The sequence below is a fragment of the Lissotriton helveticus genome, chromosome 12 (assembly GCF_964261635.1).
Source record: "Lissotriton helveticus chromosome 12, aLisHel1.1, whole genome shotgun sequence".
Lineage (NCBI taxonomy): Eukaryota > Metazoa > Chordata > Amphibia > Caudata > Salamandridae > Lissotriton > Lissotriton helveticus.
The window spans coordinates 390,706,999-390,727,614 of NC_136073.1; the positions used below are offsets into that span (position 1 = coordinate 390,706,999).

The window sequence follows — 20,616 nt, forward strand, 5'->3', positions numbered from 1 at the left end:
AAAAGCACTCTGCTTTTTGCACACTGCATTAACGTCTGAACTGCTAATTTAAATAGCAATAATGTGAGAGACATTAACGTACATTTTAATTAGGCTTTTTGTACCTTTTTTATTTTTATTTTGAATTTTAAAAATGTTTTCGCAGATGTTCACAACATGTTTACCAGATTTAAACTGCTTGACTGTATAACAAACACAAAATGATATTGCGTTTTAAAGCTATTAGCATCGCTTCGCCAATCATAACTTTATCAAATGATGTGACCAAGCGCTGCAAAATGTTGCTCTGGACCAGCCAGTCTCCCACAAGTATTTATTTCGATGTATTCCGAATTGCAAAATGAAAAATGGGAGGACGTGAGGCTAAGTAGCCGACCATCGACCTTCAATGCTTTTCCTTTTGATCAAGTACCGAAGCCATTTAGAACAACGTGAGATTCTGAGCAATGACTTCAGATCTCTGCGCCTAAAAGATGTAGGTTTGTGCAGACAATATGTGTTTTAGTTCAAGTGTGGTGTTCGGTAACATATCAAGAGCATAATTAATCTCTTGTCGCTAGCGTAAGCTTGCGGTGCAGACCAATTACACATCCAAAGGCCTAAAGCTTCCATTGATTGCGACACAAAAATCATCCCGCATGGTACTAAAACATCTACTTTCCAAGCGCCTAGAAACAGTTCCGTTTAAGGAATGCAGCATATAAGTAGCGATAACTTTTCTTGGATTCAAATAAAATAGCTAAAAAAAATTAAAGTGCCTCATGCATTCATCTCTTGTCCTGAGGCTGTAAAGGGAAATCACGAAGGTCCATCTTTGTTTCGAGATTTTACTATCGTGAAATAGCCCTTTGAGGGGCAGGACTTGGTTGTCAGCCGGACTCACTTGGGAGTTCGGAGCTAGGAAGAAGAACAGCCCCGAGCCGCTTCCTTGCCAATTTGTCTGCTTCCATGGTGGAAAGTCGGGTCTCAGCTGCACGCTGTTAGCTTTTACAGACCCCGCGGGGATTTGGTGTTACCTGGAGCCACGGCTGCTGTGGAGGCCTCGAGTCCCGGCTGAACCCGAAGCAGGGCGGAGCAGGGATAGCAGCTCAGTGGGCGCGAGAGCACCTTGCCCTGCTGCGCGCTGAAACAGGGGCACAGAACGCAACAGGATCCAACGACCGCTGCACAGCTGTGGGGCAGTCTGAGTGTCGTCTGCGCATGAGCGAGCGGCACACCTGATCAGGGACCGGCGCGCGTCCTGAGAATGAAGATCAGACGGGACTCGACCGTCTCCGCGTAAGACGACACGAAGCACGCGCAGGGAGGGGAGCACGCGCAACGGAGCCGAGAGCGCGCGCCGCCACGGATTGGAGGGAGGCGAAGGGACGCGCGCGCTGGTAGCGCTCAATGCCTGCCGCTCCTCGCGCGTGGAGCCGTCGGACTTGCTCCTGCTGCTGACACGGGATGCTTATGGGAGGACACCAGGGCTGCAGGGATGGAGAGCTGAGACACCCGGTGTATCGCCCTGCCTCTGGATACTAGGACTTAACAGCTGCCCCTGGGATGCGTGCGCCCTGCTTCTGAATGACGCGTGTCACTCACCAGGTTAGTACCAGCGCCAGGGCTCCTACAGCAAACTGCACCTCCGCTGACATTCCGCCTTCTTGGCTGTATCCTACCTATTCATGCGTTTTCCTGCCTGCTTGGTAGTGTGGAACTTTTACTACTTCTTGTCTAGCGTCGCGTTTATTGTGTTGTCACGAGCGGCGTTACACTGGTTTTTAAACTTTCCACAGTATTTATGCCTTTTCCATCATCCCAGTAGGGCATTGCTCTAGGCGTTCCTTAGTCAAACACGCAAAATAAAGCAGTGTCCTCAGTCCTCGTATTGAAGTGGCCGAAAGCCTCTCAGTGCACCAGTCCTGTCCCCCAGTGTGAATCAGTGGTACCCTTTCAGTACTACTCAGAGTGAGTTAAATACCCGGGGTTGAATCAGTACCGTCCCTTAAGGTGATGCATTCTCTTCACTTATATTGATGGAGTCCTATACCCCAGACTAATGCAGTGATAGACATCAGAGTATGGCAATGATTATTATGGTATTGAATTCACGTTCGTGCACGTGTTCCCGTTTCTAACTATGTGGAGGACTTGCTTAAAGAATAGTGTAGTGTTTCATGTCTCGCCCCAACAATTTGAGAAATCTGCCCTCTTCCTATGTAGGTAGAATGTAACTTTACAGAATTTATAAAGTCCTCTTTCCTGCTATGAACTGAATGCAGAGCTCTGATTTGAGGAAAAGCGTGCTCTTGTTACACCTGTATAGAGTTCTTAGGAACCTGTGACTTGTTGTGGAAGCGCCTGATGTTCAAAGTGTCCCTTCTACTACTCTTGAAGTACAGACCTCCGCCCCATGGACTGGAGCCCCCCTTTACTCGTGTGCTATATGCCATCATATTGCTTAGGTACAGACGCCCTTCCCTGTGAACTTCTGTCACCCTATTCCTATAGTACAAACATCTACCCCTTAGGATGCACAATGAGTTCTGATTGACCAATTGACTACTAAGCTCCCTACTCATGGCTAACAGGCATGCTCCTGTCGTACATACTTCCACATATTGATTTGCTGACCACTTCTGCTGCAACACTAATGCAATTCGTAGGTCAGAGGCCCATACCTGAACTCCAGATGAGGGGATGTTTATAGCCCTTTTAAAGGAGGACTGTATTCTAAGAGTACTGGAATGTTAAACTATATAGCTGTGCTCCCCAAACCTTTTAGAACAACAGCTTAATTTTTAGACGAACCTTTCAGGACCCACCTACCTTCAATTAACATGAGGCGGGTGAATTTTTAATGCAAGTAAAGCATCATTTACAAACCGAATATATTCAACTGAAATGGCCACTAAATTTGTGCACAGTTGTACTGATAAAATTATATGGCGCACACACATGATAGTGTGGGAAATCGCGTTTCAGTGCATGTTTATCATCTGTTAATCTCCAAATAAAATGTCTTGATTTGCTTAGACCCGATTCAAATCTTTGTTTTCATCACACCTCATAATTGCAATAAAATGTGCTTCATTTATAATTTCCCAACTACTGAATGTGTACTGTTCATTCACAGGTATTTACAATTTGTTGTGTGCTACCAAAACAAACTGACACCCTACAGCCTTTTCTATCACACTCCCTGGACCCCAGCAAGCTTGTCACATAATTCACTGTACTTTCTGCGACTGCAAATAAGTAGCCATTTGTCAGAAGACAGCCTGACATTTGACCTCTGCTTTTGAAGAGCAGCTAATGTGACATGATAAATACAGAATTTAAAGGCATCATTTTTTATGGCTTGGACTTTTGTGACCCTCAGTTTGATAAACACTGCCCTAGAGGCAAAGGTAAATACTCAAGTGTAGGAGTGTCTGTGGCACATTGGATTTAGATTTGTACTCCAGCTGTAGTGGGGGGGGGGGGCTCTGAGGGGTCAACAACCAATGGAAAATAGGGTATTATTGGCGTATCTCCGTAGCTTTAGTTTGGTGCCCTTGCCTAATGTTTGATAAAAGCTGGACTTAAATGCAGTTTTGTTATTTTATTGTAGCTTTTGTGTCATTTACTTTATTATGACTCTTACAGCAGGTGTTATAACATCAGGGGAATAAACTGCTTCATGGGAAGGCTTACTTAATTTCACCTTATAGGATCTCTGTAGTGTGCTCACAGAACAGGCAGATTGTCAGTCCAGTCACAGTGGTCATGTTGAGGCATTGTACTGAACGCCATGTTGGATCAGTGTACCTAATGTGATGCTACTAATCATCCTTTGTCATTAACCTGTGTGGTTGCATCTATTCATTTACTTGTTGTGATGCCTTGGCTGTTGAATAACTTGTCCTAGGCGAGACTCTGCAGATTGTAGAAAACTGCTTCAGGATTCACGTGGTAGAGAAGTTGGCTTCTCTTCACTTCTCCTTCCAGCAGTTCACTAATCTGTAGAGAATGGCACACCCTTAAATGCATAAACCCCTTCCTCTGATGCAATCAGATCACTAGTTGATTATCAGACTAGCCCTTCATTGAAGCCCTCACTGACAGTATTTACAGGGCACTTGGCTGTTGACCTGTATGGACAGACTTCTGACTCCCGATATGTGTGCAACAGTTGCATCGCAGTTAAGTCAGATTATAAGGAGCAGCTAAAAGTTGCATCAGCGGGTATCAGTTGTTGCAGGAGGTGGGGGTGCACATGCCAGTGTGGATGACATGTGGCTCCGAGTTTCCTATGCTAAGCCAGTGTTCTTTGTGAAACTCTCAGCGGATTTGAAGCGAGGGTCCGTCTTTCCGTCCCCAGCAAGCAGGGTTTGTTCCCTCTTGCAATAACTTTCACCTGACCCTTTTATGATGGTTGTATGTTTAAAAATAGATGGCTGGTTTCAGTTCTTTTTACACTTACGTGTCTGATGTCACCAACTTCCTCATGAACTCTGCACGCACCTGCTTCGAGCCAGCTTACGGTTATCGGATTGGTGGGGTGGAGTGAAGTAAACTAAAGACTTTGAGTGCCCACGGTGGGCAGGGGATCTGGCAGGTGTGCCCACCTGTTCTGCAGAGATCCTGGTGTTGCAAACCCAAATATCACGCTTACAACATGTTCTCTTTAAAGTGCAGGACCGGGACACCCACCTCCAGCGATGAACAACCTTCCCTTCCGCACACCAGAAACACGTGTACCGCGAATAGCTCATCTAAAAATCAATAATGCATGTGCAAGAAACTGAACACTCATAAACTGAAGGCAAGGAATGCAATTATGAGCCTCGGTGCCAGCTTCGAATCGAGCCCACGATTTTGCACAAAGCTTCAAAGAAACGAATCAAAACCCACAAGCAAAAACACACCTTTATTACACATAGAATCCCACAGAAAGGCATTCATACGCCGGAGCGCTCCGCAGTAGCATCTGTCCCGAGATATTGAAGTGCCCGCTGCTGCTCTGTAGAAGATGAACGGGGGAGGGGTGGAAATGCAGATGAGATTTTCAAAGTCCTAATCATGTGAATTGGCCAGCAATGTCTTGGGTGTTTTTTTTGTCTTGTAGCTACTTGTTGGAAGGTTTACATCTAAATCGCTGTAAATTGCACACAATCTGCATGCGGGCATGCTTGTAATTAGTGTATTTTGATGGTGTGAGCTCATCGTGCTGTAGCAGACGGGTCCCCTGGGAGAAAGTACTCCCAGGCTCCGTGTGATCTGAGCATATTCGAACTGCTCGGGCTCGAGCGATTTCAGCGCTTTAGACATGCATTTAAATGTTTGCAATGAAAACCGATTTGAACAAGATGTTAAACGTATGTAATAATAGTTTATCCCGTAGGATTGTATAAACTATTATTCTCATTAAGCCAGGAATGATTTGATCCCTGTAAAAACGAGTTTCCGATATATTTAAGTATCCAAGTGTGTGAGCTCTGCCTGCCGCCCCTTGCGTTACTCCTGCTATTAGATGTGCAACCTGTTGTGTACTACTTTGCAGATCAGAACAGTCTGGCAATTTCTGAGTTGTAGCTGGAGGATGTTGGTTCCAACTGGTTTATGATTTGGGAATAGTTGTAAATCCAGAGAGGTGGTTTAAGTGTTTTTGGTGTCTGGATAACCCCTGGGTGCTGTCTGCAATATTCCAGTACAGTTATGAAGGCATGCAACAATGGAGCCCCACTGGAGGGACGGGGGATGACTCCAAATCCGAAATAATGGATGCAGGCTAAATATTTCCGACATAAAAATATTGCTACGGACTTCCAGAAGTTCACTGGTATTGTTCAGAAATTATTTTCACTACTTATTTGTTAGGATGATTACAGTATCCATTTTTATATTTTACTGTGTGCTCACTCATGCATTGCTTTGTAAGGCGCCTATTCACAGATGTCTAGTGGGCCCGTGGGGTGGTGGAGGGGGGTCTGATCCATGTCTGATTTTCAGGCTAGCCTCATAAGATGCATTTATTCATATCCATTCTGAGTGAAACTTCTTTATATAGCAAGTGGTGATCTTTAAAGTTGGTCAGGAAACCATTGCTTCACGGCCTACATTGAATGCCACTGTAAAGTAAAGTAAAAGTAAAGTCCACATTTGTAAAGCGCACAATCACCCGTAAGGGTCTCTAGGCGCTCGGGGGCCGTCGGGAAGATTAAGCGAGCTATTGCCCTGTAGAAGGGCATATCAATGACATGGCCCGCTCAGTACCAGCTACAGCCATCTAAAGTTATCAGTTGCTTCATTGTTCATTTAAAACGTCCAATTAGCCATCAAACGTGGTCAGTCACAGCATTATGAAGCCTACGCAGCACGTAGATGCTTTGGAAATAAACATAATAACTTTGTATAGTAACATGTAACCACATAATGGGATTGGTGGTGTTAACCACAATACTTGTGTTCCAAATGTCATATTTGTTTTGTGATATTTAGTATTGTTGATGATGTGCTTTCGTTATTTTCATGCAGGACGGTGTCTTTAGGTTCATATTTACTTCCATATCATCTTATTGCAGTCTGTGTGCTGGTGCCAGTGACAATATGCACTTAGTAATTATTGGGATCATGTTAGTGGCTAACTGCTAAATTGAATATTATGTTCTTAGAATATGGATTTCCCTATTGTAAGATCAGTTCTGCCATTAACTTCGGCTTGTTTGGTCTTATCTCAACTTTGTCTCATGTTCAAATTCTCTTGTGGAAGACACTTGACATCCTAAAGAGCAATTCAGTAGAGGTAGCCTTACAAAAGAGGAAAGGACTGATGACGAGATGAGAGCTCCTTCTTGCTTTGCATTCGGGCTCTCATCCTAGTGGAGAATCAGGCGTATCGAGGTGTCTAGCAGCCATGGCTGTGCAGGAAATGGTGGTGGGCCAGGTAGGGTGGGATTTTGACTGAAGACGATGAGGGAACATTAATTATTTAATTTTCCCTTGTAGCTCTTACCTTCACGGTCCACTCCTGGTGTCTAGCTTGAATAAATAAAAGCAAGCCAAGACTTTTGATGTTACTCCTGGTAGCCAGTCCCAGCATTTGTGGTTTGACTGTCACATCCCCACCCGTTTATCCGTAAAGAACTGAGACATTTTTGAGTGAAGCTAGACCTGCCACCGGTGGAAGAATCCTGCTTTCCAAAAAGCAAGATTCAGTTTTCAGCCAACTGGAAAGTCATCCTTTGTGAGGTAGTGACTCTCTAACCACGGAGTAAAAGTGAGGAGATATTGTGTGTACATCTGATATCCACAACCTCTACTAGCCCCTTACCTTCCCCTTCCATCCATGATCTCCTACTAATAAAGCTTCACGAGTTGGTACTAACGGTGAATCCTGCCCTGGCACACAAAACACACCACATGCTTTAATGATGGGCTAACAGGCAGAAGAATTGTGAACGTTGGCTTGAAAATCTGATTAACTATTTTTGAGAAGCAAAATATAAACCACTCCCATTTTGCAAACTGTACGTTTATGCATAATCTGGCATCTTTGCCGGTATTTCTGGAGGACATTGTCCCTGCCAGATTTTCAGTATGTCCATATAATTTAAATTTGCATAACAATGAATCTAAATAGAGCTCATTTACGCAGTGGTTATCTTGAAAATATGGAATGAAACAAGCCCCCATGGACCAACATTGAAAATCCTGTTATAAAAAGTAGAATGCTGGTCTACAGAAATAGATTTCCATAAATAATAACTATATTTAGATCATGTTTCATACCACACTCCTGCCATTTCAAAGCACTATAAATAGCAGATGTTAATGTTACAAATCTAGAAGTACTCAATATAGCAACCCAGTAGGATTTGAACTTGTGACCTGCATATAGTAGTGGGAAAAGTTTACCTTACTGAGCCATCCAGCCAACTTTCAGCGACGAGTTCAAATGCATGAGATTCACTATTTTACACGGACATAAGTCATCAGGAGCCTCGTTAACGACTGTCAAAGAGAAACAAAATCGATGACATTTTTGAGATGCAGCAAAGTGTACATAGACACTGATGGTATGCTACTAAATACAGAAATAAAATGATATCACAGATGCCTGCTGCACAAAGGTGGCTAGGTGCTTATTATGTGAAAAGTGTTTATAAATTAAAAAATAAGCCACTGTTCCAGCTTCTAGTACGGAAATATTTACCCACTGCGATAAGTCTGATCTCTTCAATTTTCATTGAAACAGAATGGCTCATTTTTCTCCTGCTAATGCCACTGAAGCACAATCTCCTATTTGCACCGATATTGAGACTGCAGTTCGGGCGCCAATCGGCCACAGCTAGGTTGTTTGCCCACAGGACTTTTACAAGGTCATAACTGCCTCAAATCTTGAACTAAAATAACACACATTTTGGGTACCTGCGCCTCTTCACAGAAGAACCACATGCAGTTAGCACATTATCCCCATTCTGAAGTCTGAAACTCACGATTGTGTGGTAATTATGCGTCTGCTCATTTTTGCGTGTCAATATCACAAATTGCAGGTGCGTAATAATTGTCAAAAATGTGGGTTTGTAAAGAATGCCAAACTCCTTATGTGACGTTTTTAAGATGGTGAGTAGAAAGAAATGTGTTGATGTCTTGAAGATCATACAGGATAAGAAGTCGTGGCAGGCTTGTGACACAAAATCCATGGAATGATATACACTGCTAGGATATTTTGGGTGCAAAAACACATATGAGTAGTACGTATTATAAAGTCATGTAGAGGCCCGTGAAAAACGCCACAAGTAATGAGAGTGACCCACTCTAGTCAATTATGTTCTGCATCCTATGTAGCCATCAAGTCCAGGAATCTACTGTCCAAGCAGCAAATTAAAACTGCGGAAAGCGAGATTCCGCGCAACTATTTCTTTTGCCCTTTAGTCTCAGATGCAACTGTACTGAAAACCGAATAATATGAGTTTTTCAAAAAGGAGCCAAACCAAATTCACAGAATAACTTCCCCTTAATCTACAAAAGGTACACATAGCATATTTACAGCGGTCGCTCAGTGTGAAACCCAAATGCATCAGCCGGCATCATTGCCTATATTGAATTCAAGCAGCCTTATAATCTCTTTGTGAGTATAGGTACCAACTTGAACAAGTAAGTAAATTCCAGCCAGTAGTTATAAGGGAAGTGAAGTTTGTAAATCAAATGGCTCACAGGAACTAAATATTGATTGGTTACATTCGGCTAGACTATCAAACCGTATTCAGAATCCCTACCATTTCCACATCGCACTAAATATTTTTGGAGCACTCTAATATTTTACTAGCATGTTTCACCTTTAGAGAGTTCTCTGAGGAAACATATTTTACAGTTTGAACATTTTCTATGGATGAACATATGTGCTGGCACATGAAATAACAGTGGAATAATTGTAGATCACAGCACTGAAGCTAAGTAGGGCTTGTACCATAACTTAAGGATAACATCGAAGTGCTAACTCCAAGCTTAGAAAGCAAACCCAGACAATTGGTTATGAGTGACCACAAACTTCATAGCTAATCCTTAGGCAAACTAATCAAGCAGAATATATAAGGCACACTTTTGATTGATAACCTGACACTCAATAAGGCAAACAGTGTTAAGAGGCTCCAGCCTGGCTGCTCTGCTTTTAGTGAGAGCAACTGATTTCTCGTCTGCCTAACTAGATTGAAGTCGCTTTCCTGGACCAAAAATACACATGTGCAATTTGCCTGGTCTTTCCCAATGAGATTCATAGGCAAATGATTGCCTCTGTTGCGCATATCCCTTTGTCACAGGGTTACTGGTTCTATGGTTACTTAAGCTGCTGACTGTAATTTACAAAAAAAGTTTTACATCTTTTATAAAATACAGATTTTACAACGTCATCTCGCTACACTAATATCACTTTCGTTGTAATGCATCTAAAGTTGCATTTGCCTTTCAAATGCTAGATAATTGTTCACTACTGCCTGGGAGCTATGATCATATCTAATATAGTGGGCTACACGCATTCTGTCTGCGTTCTAACTTAGCATAAAAAACGGGAGCTGGTGAGAGGAATATTTATCTCTAACCCACTTTATAGGTAACACTTAGTGCTAGGTATTTTTGCAAACAAGCACCATCCACTTTAAATATATTTACTTCTAGAGAAAATGAAGTCAGTGTGTGCATGTTAACGGCTGTATGATGTTACAACGCATTCCGTTGTAACGCATGCCTTTTCCACGCATAACCTTTACCACGAATGCTCCTTTACCAAGCATACTTTTACAACGATTTTCGTTGAAAATTCATGCATGGTAAGGGCATACTCTTGGTAAAGGTTATTCCCTCACCCCTATACCCTTCTTAGAAATATCCCTCCCCTGCCCTTAACCCTTAAATCGGACCCTCTTTTTTTTCTTTTCTTAAATCTAATATTCCCCTTACCTCTCCTCGTCGTCTCTTCTCCATGTTGACGTCGCACGTCGTTAAGAGGAAACGGAAGTGACTTTCCATTCTCTCTAACGACGTCGCTTGCCTCCCGATTACCTCCAGATAGAAACTTTTACAGGTGCGTTTTTTTTATTGGGAGGGAACCACCCAGCCCCCAGTTCTTCTCACGCTTTTTTGGGGGGGAGACCACCCAAGCCCCCTTTTTTTATTTTTAGCCTTTAACACACATGCCTTTACAACATATTTCGTAGTAAAGGTATGCATGGTAAAGGCTACTCATTGTAACAATGCATGCATTGTAATGCATGCATGGTTAAATATGCGTGGAAATGGCCGCGTTGTACTGGCCATTTCCCACATGTAACCAGTCTCAACACATTATGCCTTTAGTCAGCAGTGTGATTAGCACGAGGGCTAGCAGCACATATATATAACCAAGAGGACTGAAGCAGTTTCCCGGTCACAACACTCAAAAAGTTTGCAATAGGGCTGGAGAAAAGTCAGAATTTCTGATGGCTTGGAGGCGGTAGATTGTAGTCTGTTCTCCAGAGTGATTATATCCAATTACTTGGATATTTCCATACTTCTGACTTTCTGTGATGCAGTCAACAAGAAAGCTGCATAAACCAAGTTTTGTACATCAACGATACTAGAGAATTTGGCATTGCAGAGTAATGTGAATAGCATGCTTGTTCCCATTTCACATAGCTGCCCTTTCAGTTAAATAGCAAACGCTTTGTTTACTGTAGTTCTGTTGTTTGGAGTTTGCTACTGCAGTGCAATTTTCAGTTTCTCCTACTGAGAGTAGCAAAACCCTCACTGGATTTTCACTTAAGACCTGCAGGTGTTAGAAATGTTGGTATCAGTGGAACAAAAACATTAGACATAAGTTCAAAGAGCACACTCCCCTTCCAAACACTTTAGCTTGAAGAACAAATTGAACAAGCATTGGCATAGCCAATAGGTCCCAGCTTTTGGGACCTTATAAGTGTTTCTCTATGCAACGGTTGACGTTGTTGCACCAAGGAAATTGTGCTGCATAACTAAATACTTCTAAGGTTACAAAAGCGAATTCTATTGGCTATGCCAATGGATAGGCAATAGGTCTTGTTTTTGGGACCTTGTAAGTTTTATTTGATGCAGCATAATATCATTGTTGCACCAATATTAATGTTTGTATGGCTAAACTGTTTTTTTTAACTTAGATACCTGGTGCAATCAACAATTCATACAAAACATAAATACTTCATTTAGACAACAATACATTATACAAATGATAACATTACAGATCGATATCAGTCAGTTCATCAAGACATAAAGAACGGGGTCTCATTACTAGAGGATAAATAAAAAAACATTAAAAGACATTAAAAAAAGAGCAGCAGAGACGTACAGCGATACTGCACACAAATCAGCATCAGGAAAAGCATATTATCCTAACAGAAGGTTTATTTATAAGCGGGAATCCCTCCAACCCTTAAGGAGGGCCCAGATGTTCTGCTCCAGCTCCCTCAATCTTCTGCCCTTCCGAGAATACAGAGAGTGTTTTATGTTATGGATCCCTAACAGTCTAGACAACCACATCTGAAAAGAGGGAGCCGTGGAGTCCTTCCAGCCAGCAGCCAGCAATATTCGAAGAACCGCCACACCTATAAAAACAAAAGCTTCCTCCTCCTTTTTCAAACCCAAATTGGAGTCTGTTCCCAGTATCATCAGGGCAGGGGATAGGATGATCTTAACACCTAGCAGCCCCTCCCAACATTTTTCAATCTCAGCACAAATCTTACATAACGTGCTGAAATAATAAAACATATGCACCAAATTTGCAGGCCCCTGAAGACACCTCGGGCATTGATCATCATCCCCTTTTCCACACTTGAATAGCTTGGCTGGGGTGAATATAGGTTATATAATGTTTTGTAGTGTTGTGCTCTAAGATTCGTAGAACAAAAAAGATTTCCTGCCAGCTGTAACGCGTATTCCAGATCCACATCTGAATCCCCTAGTTTCAACATCCAAGAGGCCTCAACCATATCCATGTCATCTTGAATTGTGGATATTAATACTTTATAAATCATGGCTAAACAGTTTTATTGTGTTAGAACTGGGGGTCACTAGTTGGCAGAGGTAGGTACCACTTTCCAAATAGGGACCCTTGCTTCTAGTCAGGGCAAGGAGATAACCCTCTGAGATAACCCCTGCTCACCCTCTAGGTAGCTTGGCACGAGCAGTCTAGGCTAACCAGAGGCAATGCGTAAAGTATTTGTACCAACAATCACAGTAACACAGTGAAAACACCACAAACTGACACCAAAACGACAAAAATCCAACATACACAGTTCAAGAATATGGTTTCAAAAAGAGTTCTTAAGGTTGCGTTAAAATTCTTTAGGTTGCGATAGAATTCTCTACGTGGCGATAGAATTCTCTACTGATGCGTGAAAAGTTCACAGTTGCATCACGTTTACTCACAGTACCTTTTCGGTGCAACAAAGTTCCAAACAGCAGAAGCTGGTGCGGTGGAAAACAAGCGATGCGTTGCTCCTGAGACCCTGGGGAGGCGATGCGACAGCCCCGCTGCAGCAGCGGGCGTGTTGCGACGAATCCGGTCTGTATGGGGAGGAAGGCCACTTGTATGGATTCCGGTGCGTAGGTTCCGTAGGAAGTCTGTTCTCGCAAAGGCACGATGCGACAATCTCGAAGGGGCTGCGACGATCTCCGAGGCGACGATGCGCGGTCCAGCGGTGATCCTCTCTCTCGCAGCTCCTCGATGCGATGGTTCTGCGACGATGCTCGCAGCGACGTGATGCGGTCCGCAAGCAAGCGGTGTGGCGTTCCCACCCAGCAACGACAGGCTCTGCGACGACACTCGCAGCGATGTTCGATTCTCCCGCACCGGTCTGGTCCGTCCCGCAAATGAAGGATGCGACGTCTATGGCAGCGGCGTCAGGCGCTGCGACCATCTCGACCTCCGTAGCGGCGGGAAACTTCTCGCACTGTCGGGGATGCGCTCCGCAAGCGAGCGAAGCGACACTTTTCAGTTTCAAAAGTCTCTCAAGCTTAGTTTCAAGCTTCCCAGCACAGGTACAACTTCCAGAGGCCCCACAACGGGATCAAGCACTCTAGGAAGGACAGAACTCTATCAGCAGAGTTCAGGGAAGCTGGGGGTGAAGTCCTGTTCCTGGGACTTCAAAACAGGGAGCCAGCTCTACTCGGGCCCTTGGAGATTCCTTCAAGACAGGGGACACAGCTCAGCAGCAAAGTCCTTCCCCTCTCCTTGGCAGCAAAACAACAGCAGGTCAGTCCAGCAGAGCAACAGCAGGACAGTCTTCCTTCTTCAGTTTCAGCTTTCTCCTTGGCAGAGGTTTATTTATTTATTGCCATTTATAAAGCGCGACAAATACCCGCAGGCGTCTTGGCGCTGGTCAATTTGCATAGATTCAGATCGGTGTTATTTACTCCAGCAAGTTATCTTCGTTTCATAGGGACTATTGGGAGAACAGTCAAGTCTTAAGTCTTTTCCGAAACTGGATGAGTGTAGAGCTTGATCCGATGTCTTGGGGCAGGGTATTCCAAAGTCTTGGGGCAGCGACCAAGAAGCGACGATCACCCCATGACACTGTTTTAGAGCGGGGAATCACTAGGTGGTTACGATTAGAGGACCGAAGCTGACGGGACGGTTGATATGGGACCAATTGGTCTGTTTAAAAATGCGGGCCTTGCTTATTTAGCGCTTTGTAAACTGTACATAGTGACTTAAACTTGATCCTATTCTGGATCGTCAGCCAGTGAAGTTTTTTGATAGTGTCCGAAATGGCCGCAAATCTGGGGATTCCAGAGAGCAGGCGTGCTGCCGCATTTTGTATCGACTGCAACTTTCTCGTAACCCTAACCTGCGTGTTTAAAAATAAGCCGTTGCAGTAATCCAGTGATGACAAGACCAAGGAACTAATCAAGGTTTTTATGGCGACTGCTGGCAAGAACGGACTGATTTTTCTGATCATGCGTAATTTATGGTGGGCTGTGGAGGCAACTTTATTTGCATGATCCATGAAATTTAGGCCGTCATCAAAGGTGACTCCCAAATTTCTAACCTTGGTTACTGGCTTTGGAAGTGCTCCAAATGTGGAAGGCCACCAATGAGATGACCAGTCTGGTGAAAGAGGTCCAAAAATAACTACCTCAATTTTTTCTGAGTTGAGTTTCAGGCAATTTGTTGCCATCCACTCTCCTATCTCCGTCATTCCCTTTTGGAAGCGTTGGGCGACTTCCCCTCCGTCACCCTTAATGGCCAATACCAATTGCGTGTCGTACGCATATGAGGTTAGGCTCATCCCGTGTGCTTTGATGACATTAGCAAGGTCCGACACATAGATATTAAATAGTGTCTGACTCAGGGATGAGCCTTGAGGCACCCCACATGGTAACGAGAGCTTAGCAGATTGGTAAGGTCCAAGGGTGACGGCCTGGGTTCTGTCTGTGAGAAACGAGGCGAGCAGGTCTTTTGCTGTAAGGCAAATGCCCATCTTTTCGACACGGTCGACCAAGATCTTAAGGTCGACCGTGTCGAAAGCGGCTGATAGGTCCAACAGTACCAGAACTGCTGTCCCACCCTGGTCTCGAATTAATCTCACATCATCGGAGGCTTTAATGAAGGCAGTTTCGGTACCATGATATTTCCGAAATCCGAACTGAGTGTCGTCAAGCAGTAGATGTGTCTCGATGTGCTCCGATAGTTGTTTGTTCATGGCCTTTTCAACCACTTTGGCTATGAAAGGAAGGCTGGCAATTGGCCGGCAGTTTTTTAGCTCAGTCTTATCAAGACCAGGTTTTTTAGAAGAGGTTTGAGCAGTGTGGTTTTTAAGGACTTAGGATATATCCCGGAGCTCAAGATGGAGTTGCATACTTGTGTGAGGACCGGGTTGATCGAGTCCATCACAGGAGGAAGGACCGAGAAAGGACAATGGTTCCTTCTTGATTCCAGGATGATCTAATTTTCTGTTGTCAGGGGTCCTGTACTTATACCCCTAAAGTCTTTGTTCTCTTGGTGCATGTGGGCCCTGAGCTCGGTCTGAACCAGTTCTGGGTGGTTCCTGAGTACTTTGTTTTGTTGGCTGTATCTTTCCTTTCAGAGTGAGGGGCAGGGTCCTCAGCCGCCCAGCAGGAGGTGGAGCCAGCATTGTGGAAGGCAGGCACAGCCCTATTCAGGCCCAGGTGCTAACTCCTCCCACCACTCCAGTTGCAATTGCAGTCATTCAGCCTAGTGCTGACTCATCCAGCCTCCTGGGGAATCCCCCAGCCCCTGTCACTCTCAAACCAGACAGTCAATACACAAACAGGCCCAGGCACACAGAAGGGTCAGACAAGAGAACAGCAACTTTCTAAAAGTGCTGTCCTCAAACACAGGATTTAAAAACAACCTTTCCTAAAAGATGTGTTATTAAATTCTGAGTTCAGGGATACTAGATACGTATGTCCTATCTTGTTCCTATGGGAAGAAATGCTGTTAACCACTGTAGCCAGCATCCCCCATGTTAACCTATGGAGCAAGATAGCCTTACAGTAGTGAAAAACGAAAATGGCTGCCATTCACTACCAGAGCATGTTACCTGCACTAGTACATGCTCTACCTTTTACATACACTGCACCCTGCCCAGGGGGGTACCTTGGGCCTTCCATAGGGGTGACTGATGTGCAAAAAAAGGAAAGGGTTAGGCATGGTCAGTGGGGACACTGAGCAGGAGGACATGGCAGTTCTAAACTGCATACAGGCACTGCAGTGTCAGGCCTGAGACATCATTTTAGGGCTACTCCTGTGGGTGGCACAATCAGTGCTGCAGGCCCACTAGTAGCATTTGTCATCACCAGCCCTGGCACACCCAGTGCACTTTACTAGGGACTTCATGGGGATACAAATATGCCAAACATGTATATTCAATAAGAATAACAATTTACACAGGGAGCACTTACACTCTGGCACTGATCAGCAGTGGCAGAGTGTCCAAAGCATCTAAACCAGCAAAAACGAAATCCAGCACAGCATCAAAAATACAGGAGGTAGAAGCAAAAAGATAGGGGAAACCACACCAAAGATGCCAGGTCTAACATAATGTGTGTAAGGCAAAAACATAAGACATAAGTTCAAAGACCAGGCTCCCCTTCCAAACACTTTAGCTTGAAGAACTAATTGAAAAATGAACCTATTTAATTCTGTCCCGTTTCTTTACAGAAGCACATCATTGGTGCTTTCAGTTTAGCTGTTACTCTGTTTGATGCTTTAGAAACTTTAGGAATTGGTAGTTCATTTCATTTCTATTAACTGCTTTGGCCTCAACCAGATACATTAGAGAGGAATTTATCATTTAATTGAAAGAGATTTTCGTAAATATGTGATGAATGTAGTTGACAATATCTGCTCTTTTTGTGAAACCCAAAATTTAATACAATAAAGAACCATAGAGTAGTTGAAAATCGTGAAGGTTGCATAGGTCTGTGCGAGAAAGTGACTTGGTATATAGATGTGGAAGAGGGGACAGAGGAGTAACATGCACCACTGGAGCTTTTAGAACTCAGGTGTTTTTAGCCTTAGCTGTGCCAAAGGTGCTGTACAGTTGCAATGCTCTACATATTGGGAGCTTGCCTGAACCCATGTCTTGACCTAACAAAAGATAAATAGCTATAGGTACTATAGGAAAGTAGGATCTGCTTCTTATGGTTCCCCCACTTTTTGCTTGATGTAATGCTGTTTTTGACTAGTCTGACTGGGATCTGCTATTCAGGACCCCAGCCTATCTGCTTTCTCCCCAAACTGTTATGTTATGTACTTAGGTACACCCCATATTGGATACTGGGGTAAACTTGTCAGTCCCTAGTATATGGTACCCATGGCATAGGTACCCCCGAGGTCTCCCAAGGGCCGAAGCATGTATGATACCATTCATGAGAGACCATTCAAAATGGAACTACAGGTCTGCCATTGCAGCCTGTGTAAGTTGGTGCATGTCCCACTTACTTAATTTATAGGTTCAATATATCCAAGGGTCACTGCACTTAAAACATATGTCACCTCTATAGCAGGCCTTTACAATCATGAAGGCAGTGTGCTTGGTTCTAAGTGAGAGGGTGCCCCTGCAAGAGCAGGCCACTCCTGTAGCCTAGGGAGTCTATTCTCCCAGGTTGTCAGTGAAGCAGCCATATACTAGTACAGAGGGGCATTATGTAACCGCGTGATGACCATCTGGAAAACAACTGCAACAAACCTGTTGGACTTGGGCCCTTTTTGGCAGGTTCACCCCTAGACTTTTTACCTTTAGCCTCTGACATGGTGGTAGTGATTTTAGGCCTCTGCGCACTTTAGCACTGTGGCCCAGTGTAAAGTGCGTGCGCACTCTGAGAGCCTGTGATGAGATGGGCCTGCCCTCCCGTAGGAATGCATGGCGGATATGTGTGTCCATAGTAGGTCCTGATATGAGGGGAGTGCTGGGTCAAGTTTAGTATGTGCAAACTCGTGAGAATACATCCTGCACAATAGTGTGAGCAGATTTATTGTGGTTAGTTTAGAAATGACACTTTTAGAAGTTGGCATTTCTGTGTCATGTGAGATGTGAATTGCCTGTCTGGCTTGTGAGTGACAGGGGCTGGCTGGTGTGGTTGGCTCCAGGAGCCAGGATGAGTCTGCCCAGTAGTGAATAGGGAGATCTGCATGTAGATGGGAGGGAGGAGTTGCACCTGGGACCTGAATAGGGCTGGGCCTTCCCTCCACAATGCTGGCTCCACCCCCTGTGGTGAGTCTGATGTCCCTGGCCTGTCTTGTGAAAGGGAGAGAGGAGCTGGGCAAAAAAAAGTGCTCCTGAACCAGTTAGATCTGGTTCTCGCCTTGCCTGCACCTTTGACACAAAGGATTTGGTGGTATAAGAAGGGGCTGTGACCCCATGTAAAATGTCCTTGTTCTTGCCTCTGGATCTTGATTCCAGCGGGGCGTGCTGCTGCTGGGGCCCAGGAGGAGTTGCCAAGAGGGCTGCCTCCCTGGGCCCAGCTAAGCCCTGAAACATTTTGCTTTTTTCTTCCCCTAAAGGACTACTTGGGACCCTTTTTCTGGCTTGGGTCCCTTATTTTTGAAGGCAGGACTTTCTGATGCTTCCAGCGCCTCGTGTGCGCTTTCCTTCCACTTTCCCCTGCTCAGAGGGAATCCTGACAAAAGGTTTCCCCCCCTTGATGCTTACATGGCGGGTGCCCACCCCACATTCAAGAGCTGAGGTGCCTGCCCCCACCCATGGGGGCCCAGAGAGAACCGCCACTGCACCCCCCATGAGTGAGGGGGGGGGCTGAATGCACAACAGTGCTGGTGCCGCCACAGGACATAAGCGGAGCCCGGTAAGAGGGCTCAATCTTATTCCCTGTGCTGACATCATGAACGGACCCGACGTTGCGGGCCGCTCAAACAAGGGGGCATATCATTGTTTAAAGGGCCTGGGGGGCCTGTGCTCTTTCCCCGTGAGGTGCCCAGTTTTCATTATATCAGAGCCCCGGGTGGCTCCATCATGGGCATATTGATTTACAGTGCCCGTGCGGTCCAACATTTGTGGGCATATTTATTTTCAGAGCCCCGGAGTCTCCAACGTTTTGGGCCCCACTATTCCTAGAGCCTGAGTGGCTCCAGTGCGGTCCATGATTATTCTTAGAGTCTAAGTGGTTCCCATGTTTAACATATTGATCCTTAGGGCCATTGAGAGCCCAGGCCTAATTTTTCGCTTTTCCAGCTGCCCAGCAAGTAGAGGGCAGCTGCACCGTTTAGGCCTTGCCTTATCTTAGGGGACATGTCATGGACTCATGAGTGAGACGCACTCCTTCGCCCCCAACTTTTCCTGTACAGCTGTGCAGTACTTAGTGCCAGCTGCTACGTTTAGGCCCCCATTCAAGATTCACAGCTGCCCAGCAAGTAGTGGGCAACTGCAACGTTTAGGTTTGCGCCAAGTGTGCAGCCTTGACTGTGACTGCATTGGCAACGCGCCCTAACTTTGGACCTAGGGCATCTGAGCCCCTTAGAGAGGGCCAATTGGCCCAGGGGACTATTAGGTTTGTAGGGTGCAAGGCCCTAATGTGATTTTTATAGGTGCTAGGAAATGTAATGTATATGCTATGTTTTATGCACCCTGATTTATGCTTATAGATGTGATTTTATTAGGTTTTACCTACTGTCTTATGTTTTATTTTGATTCTCTACTGTGGTCTAGGTTTGATTTATTCTCTAGGGCAGGTTATGTTATTAAGTTATTTCCTAATGCAAGTTATGTTTATGAGATTATGGTCTACTATATTTAGGCTTATGAGGTTGGCGCAGAATCGAGTTCTCGCCTTATGTGATACTGTGCATGTTATGATTTAGGTTATAGGTTGACACTGAGTACAGTGTCTGCCAGTGATTACTGGCTGTGTTCTAAGTTCCTGATATATTCTTACTTTTATTATTTTTACCAAGTGACAATTCTGACAGTGGCCCACGTGGCCCTGTCCTGTGTAAATAATCCCCTGTAAATATTGCCCATGTCAGTTGGCACAATGTATATTGTGTGATGACTATATATATATATATATATATATATATATATATATATATATATATATATATATATATATATATATATATATATCCTTTTCACCACTTGGCCTCAGGGAGAGCGCGCTATTCCACAGCGGGTGCAGGTTGAAAGGACAGGCCAGTCCTTTACAAATATATTTTACCCAATTTCTTCTTCGTGATGAAGAAAACCACACACCAAGGTCAGCAGTAATTGTTTTTTATTCTTCCAGTAACAGTGCAATATCCACACCCAACCACCACCTGGTGGTTGGGTGTGGATATTGCACTGTTACTGGAAAAATAAAAAACAAATACTGCTGACCTTGGTGTGCGGTTTTCTTCATCACGAAGAAGAAATTGGGTAAAATATATAAATATATATGGAGAAGGATTTTTTCTAAAACATTAGATTTATTATTTCAATAGACATAGGAGGGATGCAGGGTCACACAGGCACCAACAAATCTATTATGAATGGTTATGTATATTTCATACACGGTTCAACATTATATATAAGAGAATATTATATCCGCCTGATGTACATGTGACAAATATAGGGCCAAAAATTATTTTTGGGACACTCGCATATAAAAAGAATTGTATATATT

At 44.3% G+C, this 20,616-nt stretch overlaps 1 protein-coding gene across 1 annotated transcript in view; it reads left to right on the forward strand.

Annotated features, from left to right (window-relative positions):
• Positions 1 to 889: 889 nt before the first annotated feature.
• The window catches only part of CHST8 (carbohydrate sulfotransferase 8), a 1,263,676-nt gene continuing 1,243,949 nt past the window's right edge, over positions 890 to 20,616 (forward strand). Inside the window, exon 1 of the mRNA XM_078669642.1 lies at positions 890 to 1,587. The gene's annotated coding sequence lies outside the window, so the exon portion shown is untranslated. The remainder of the gene's footprint in view (positions 1,588 to 20,616) is intronic.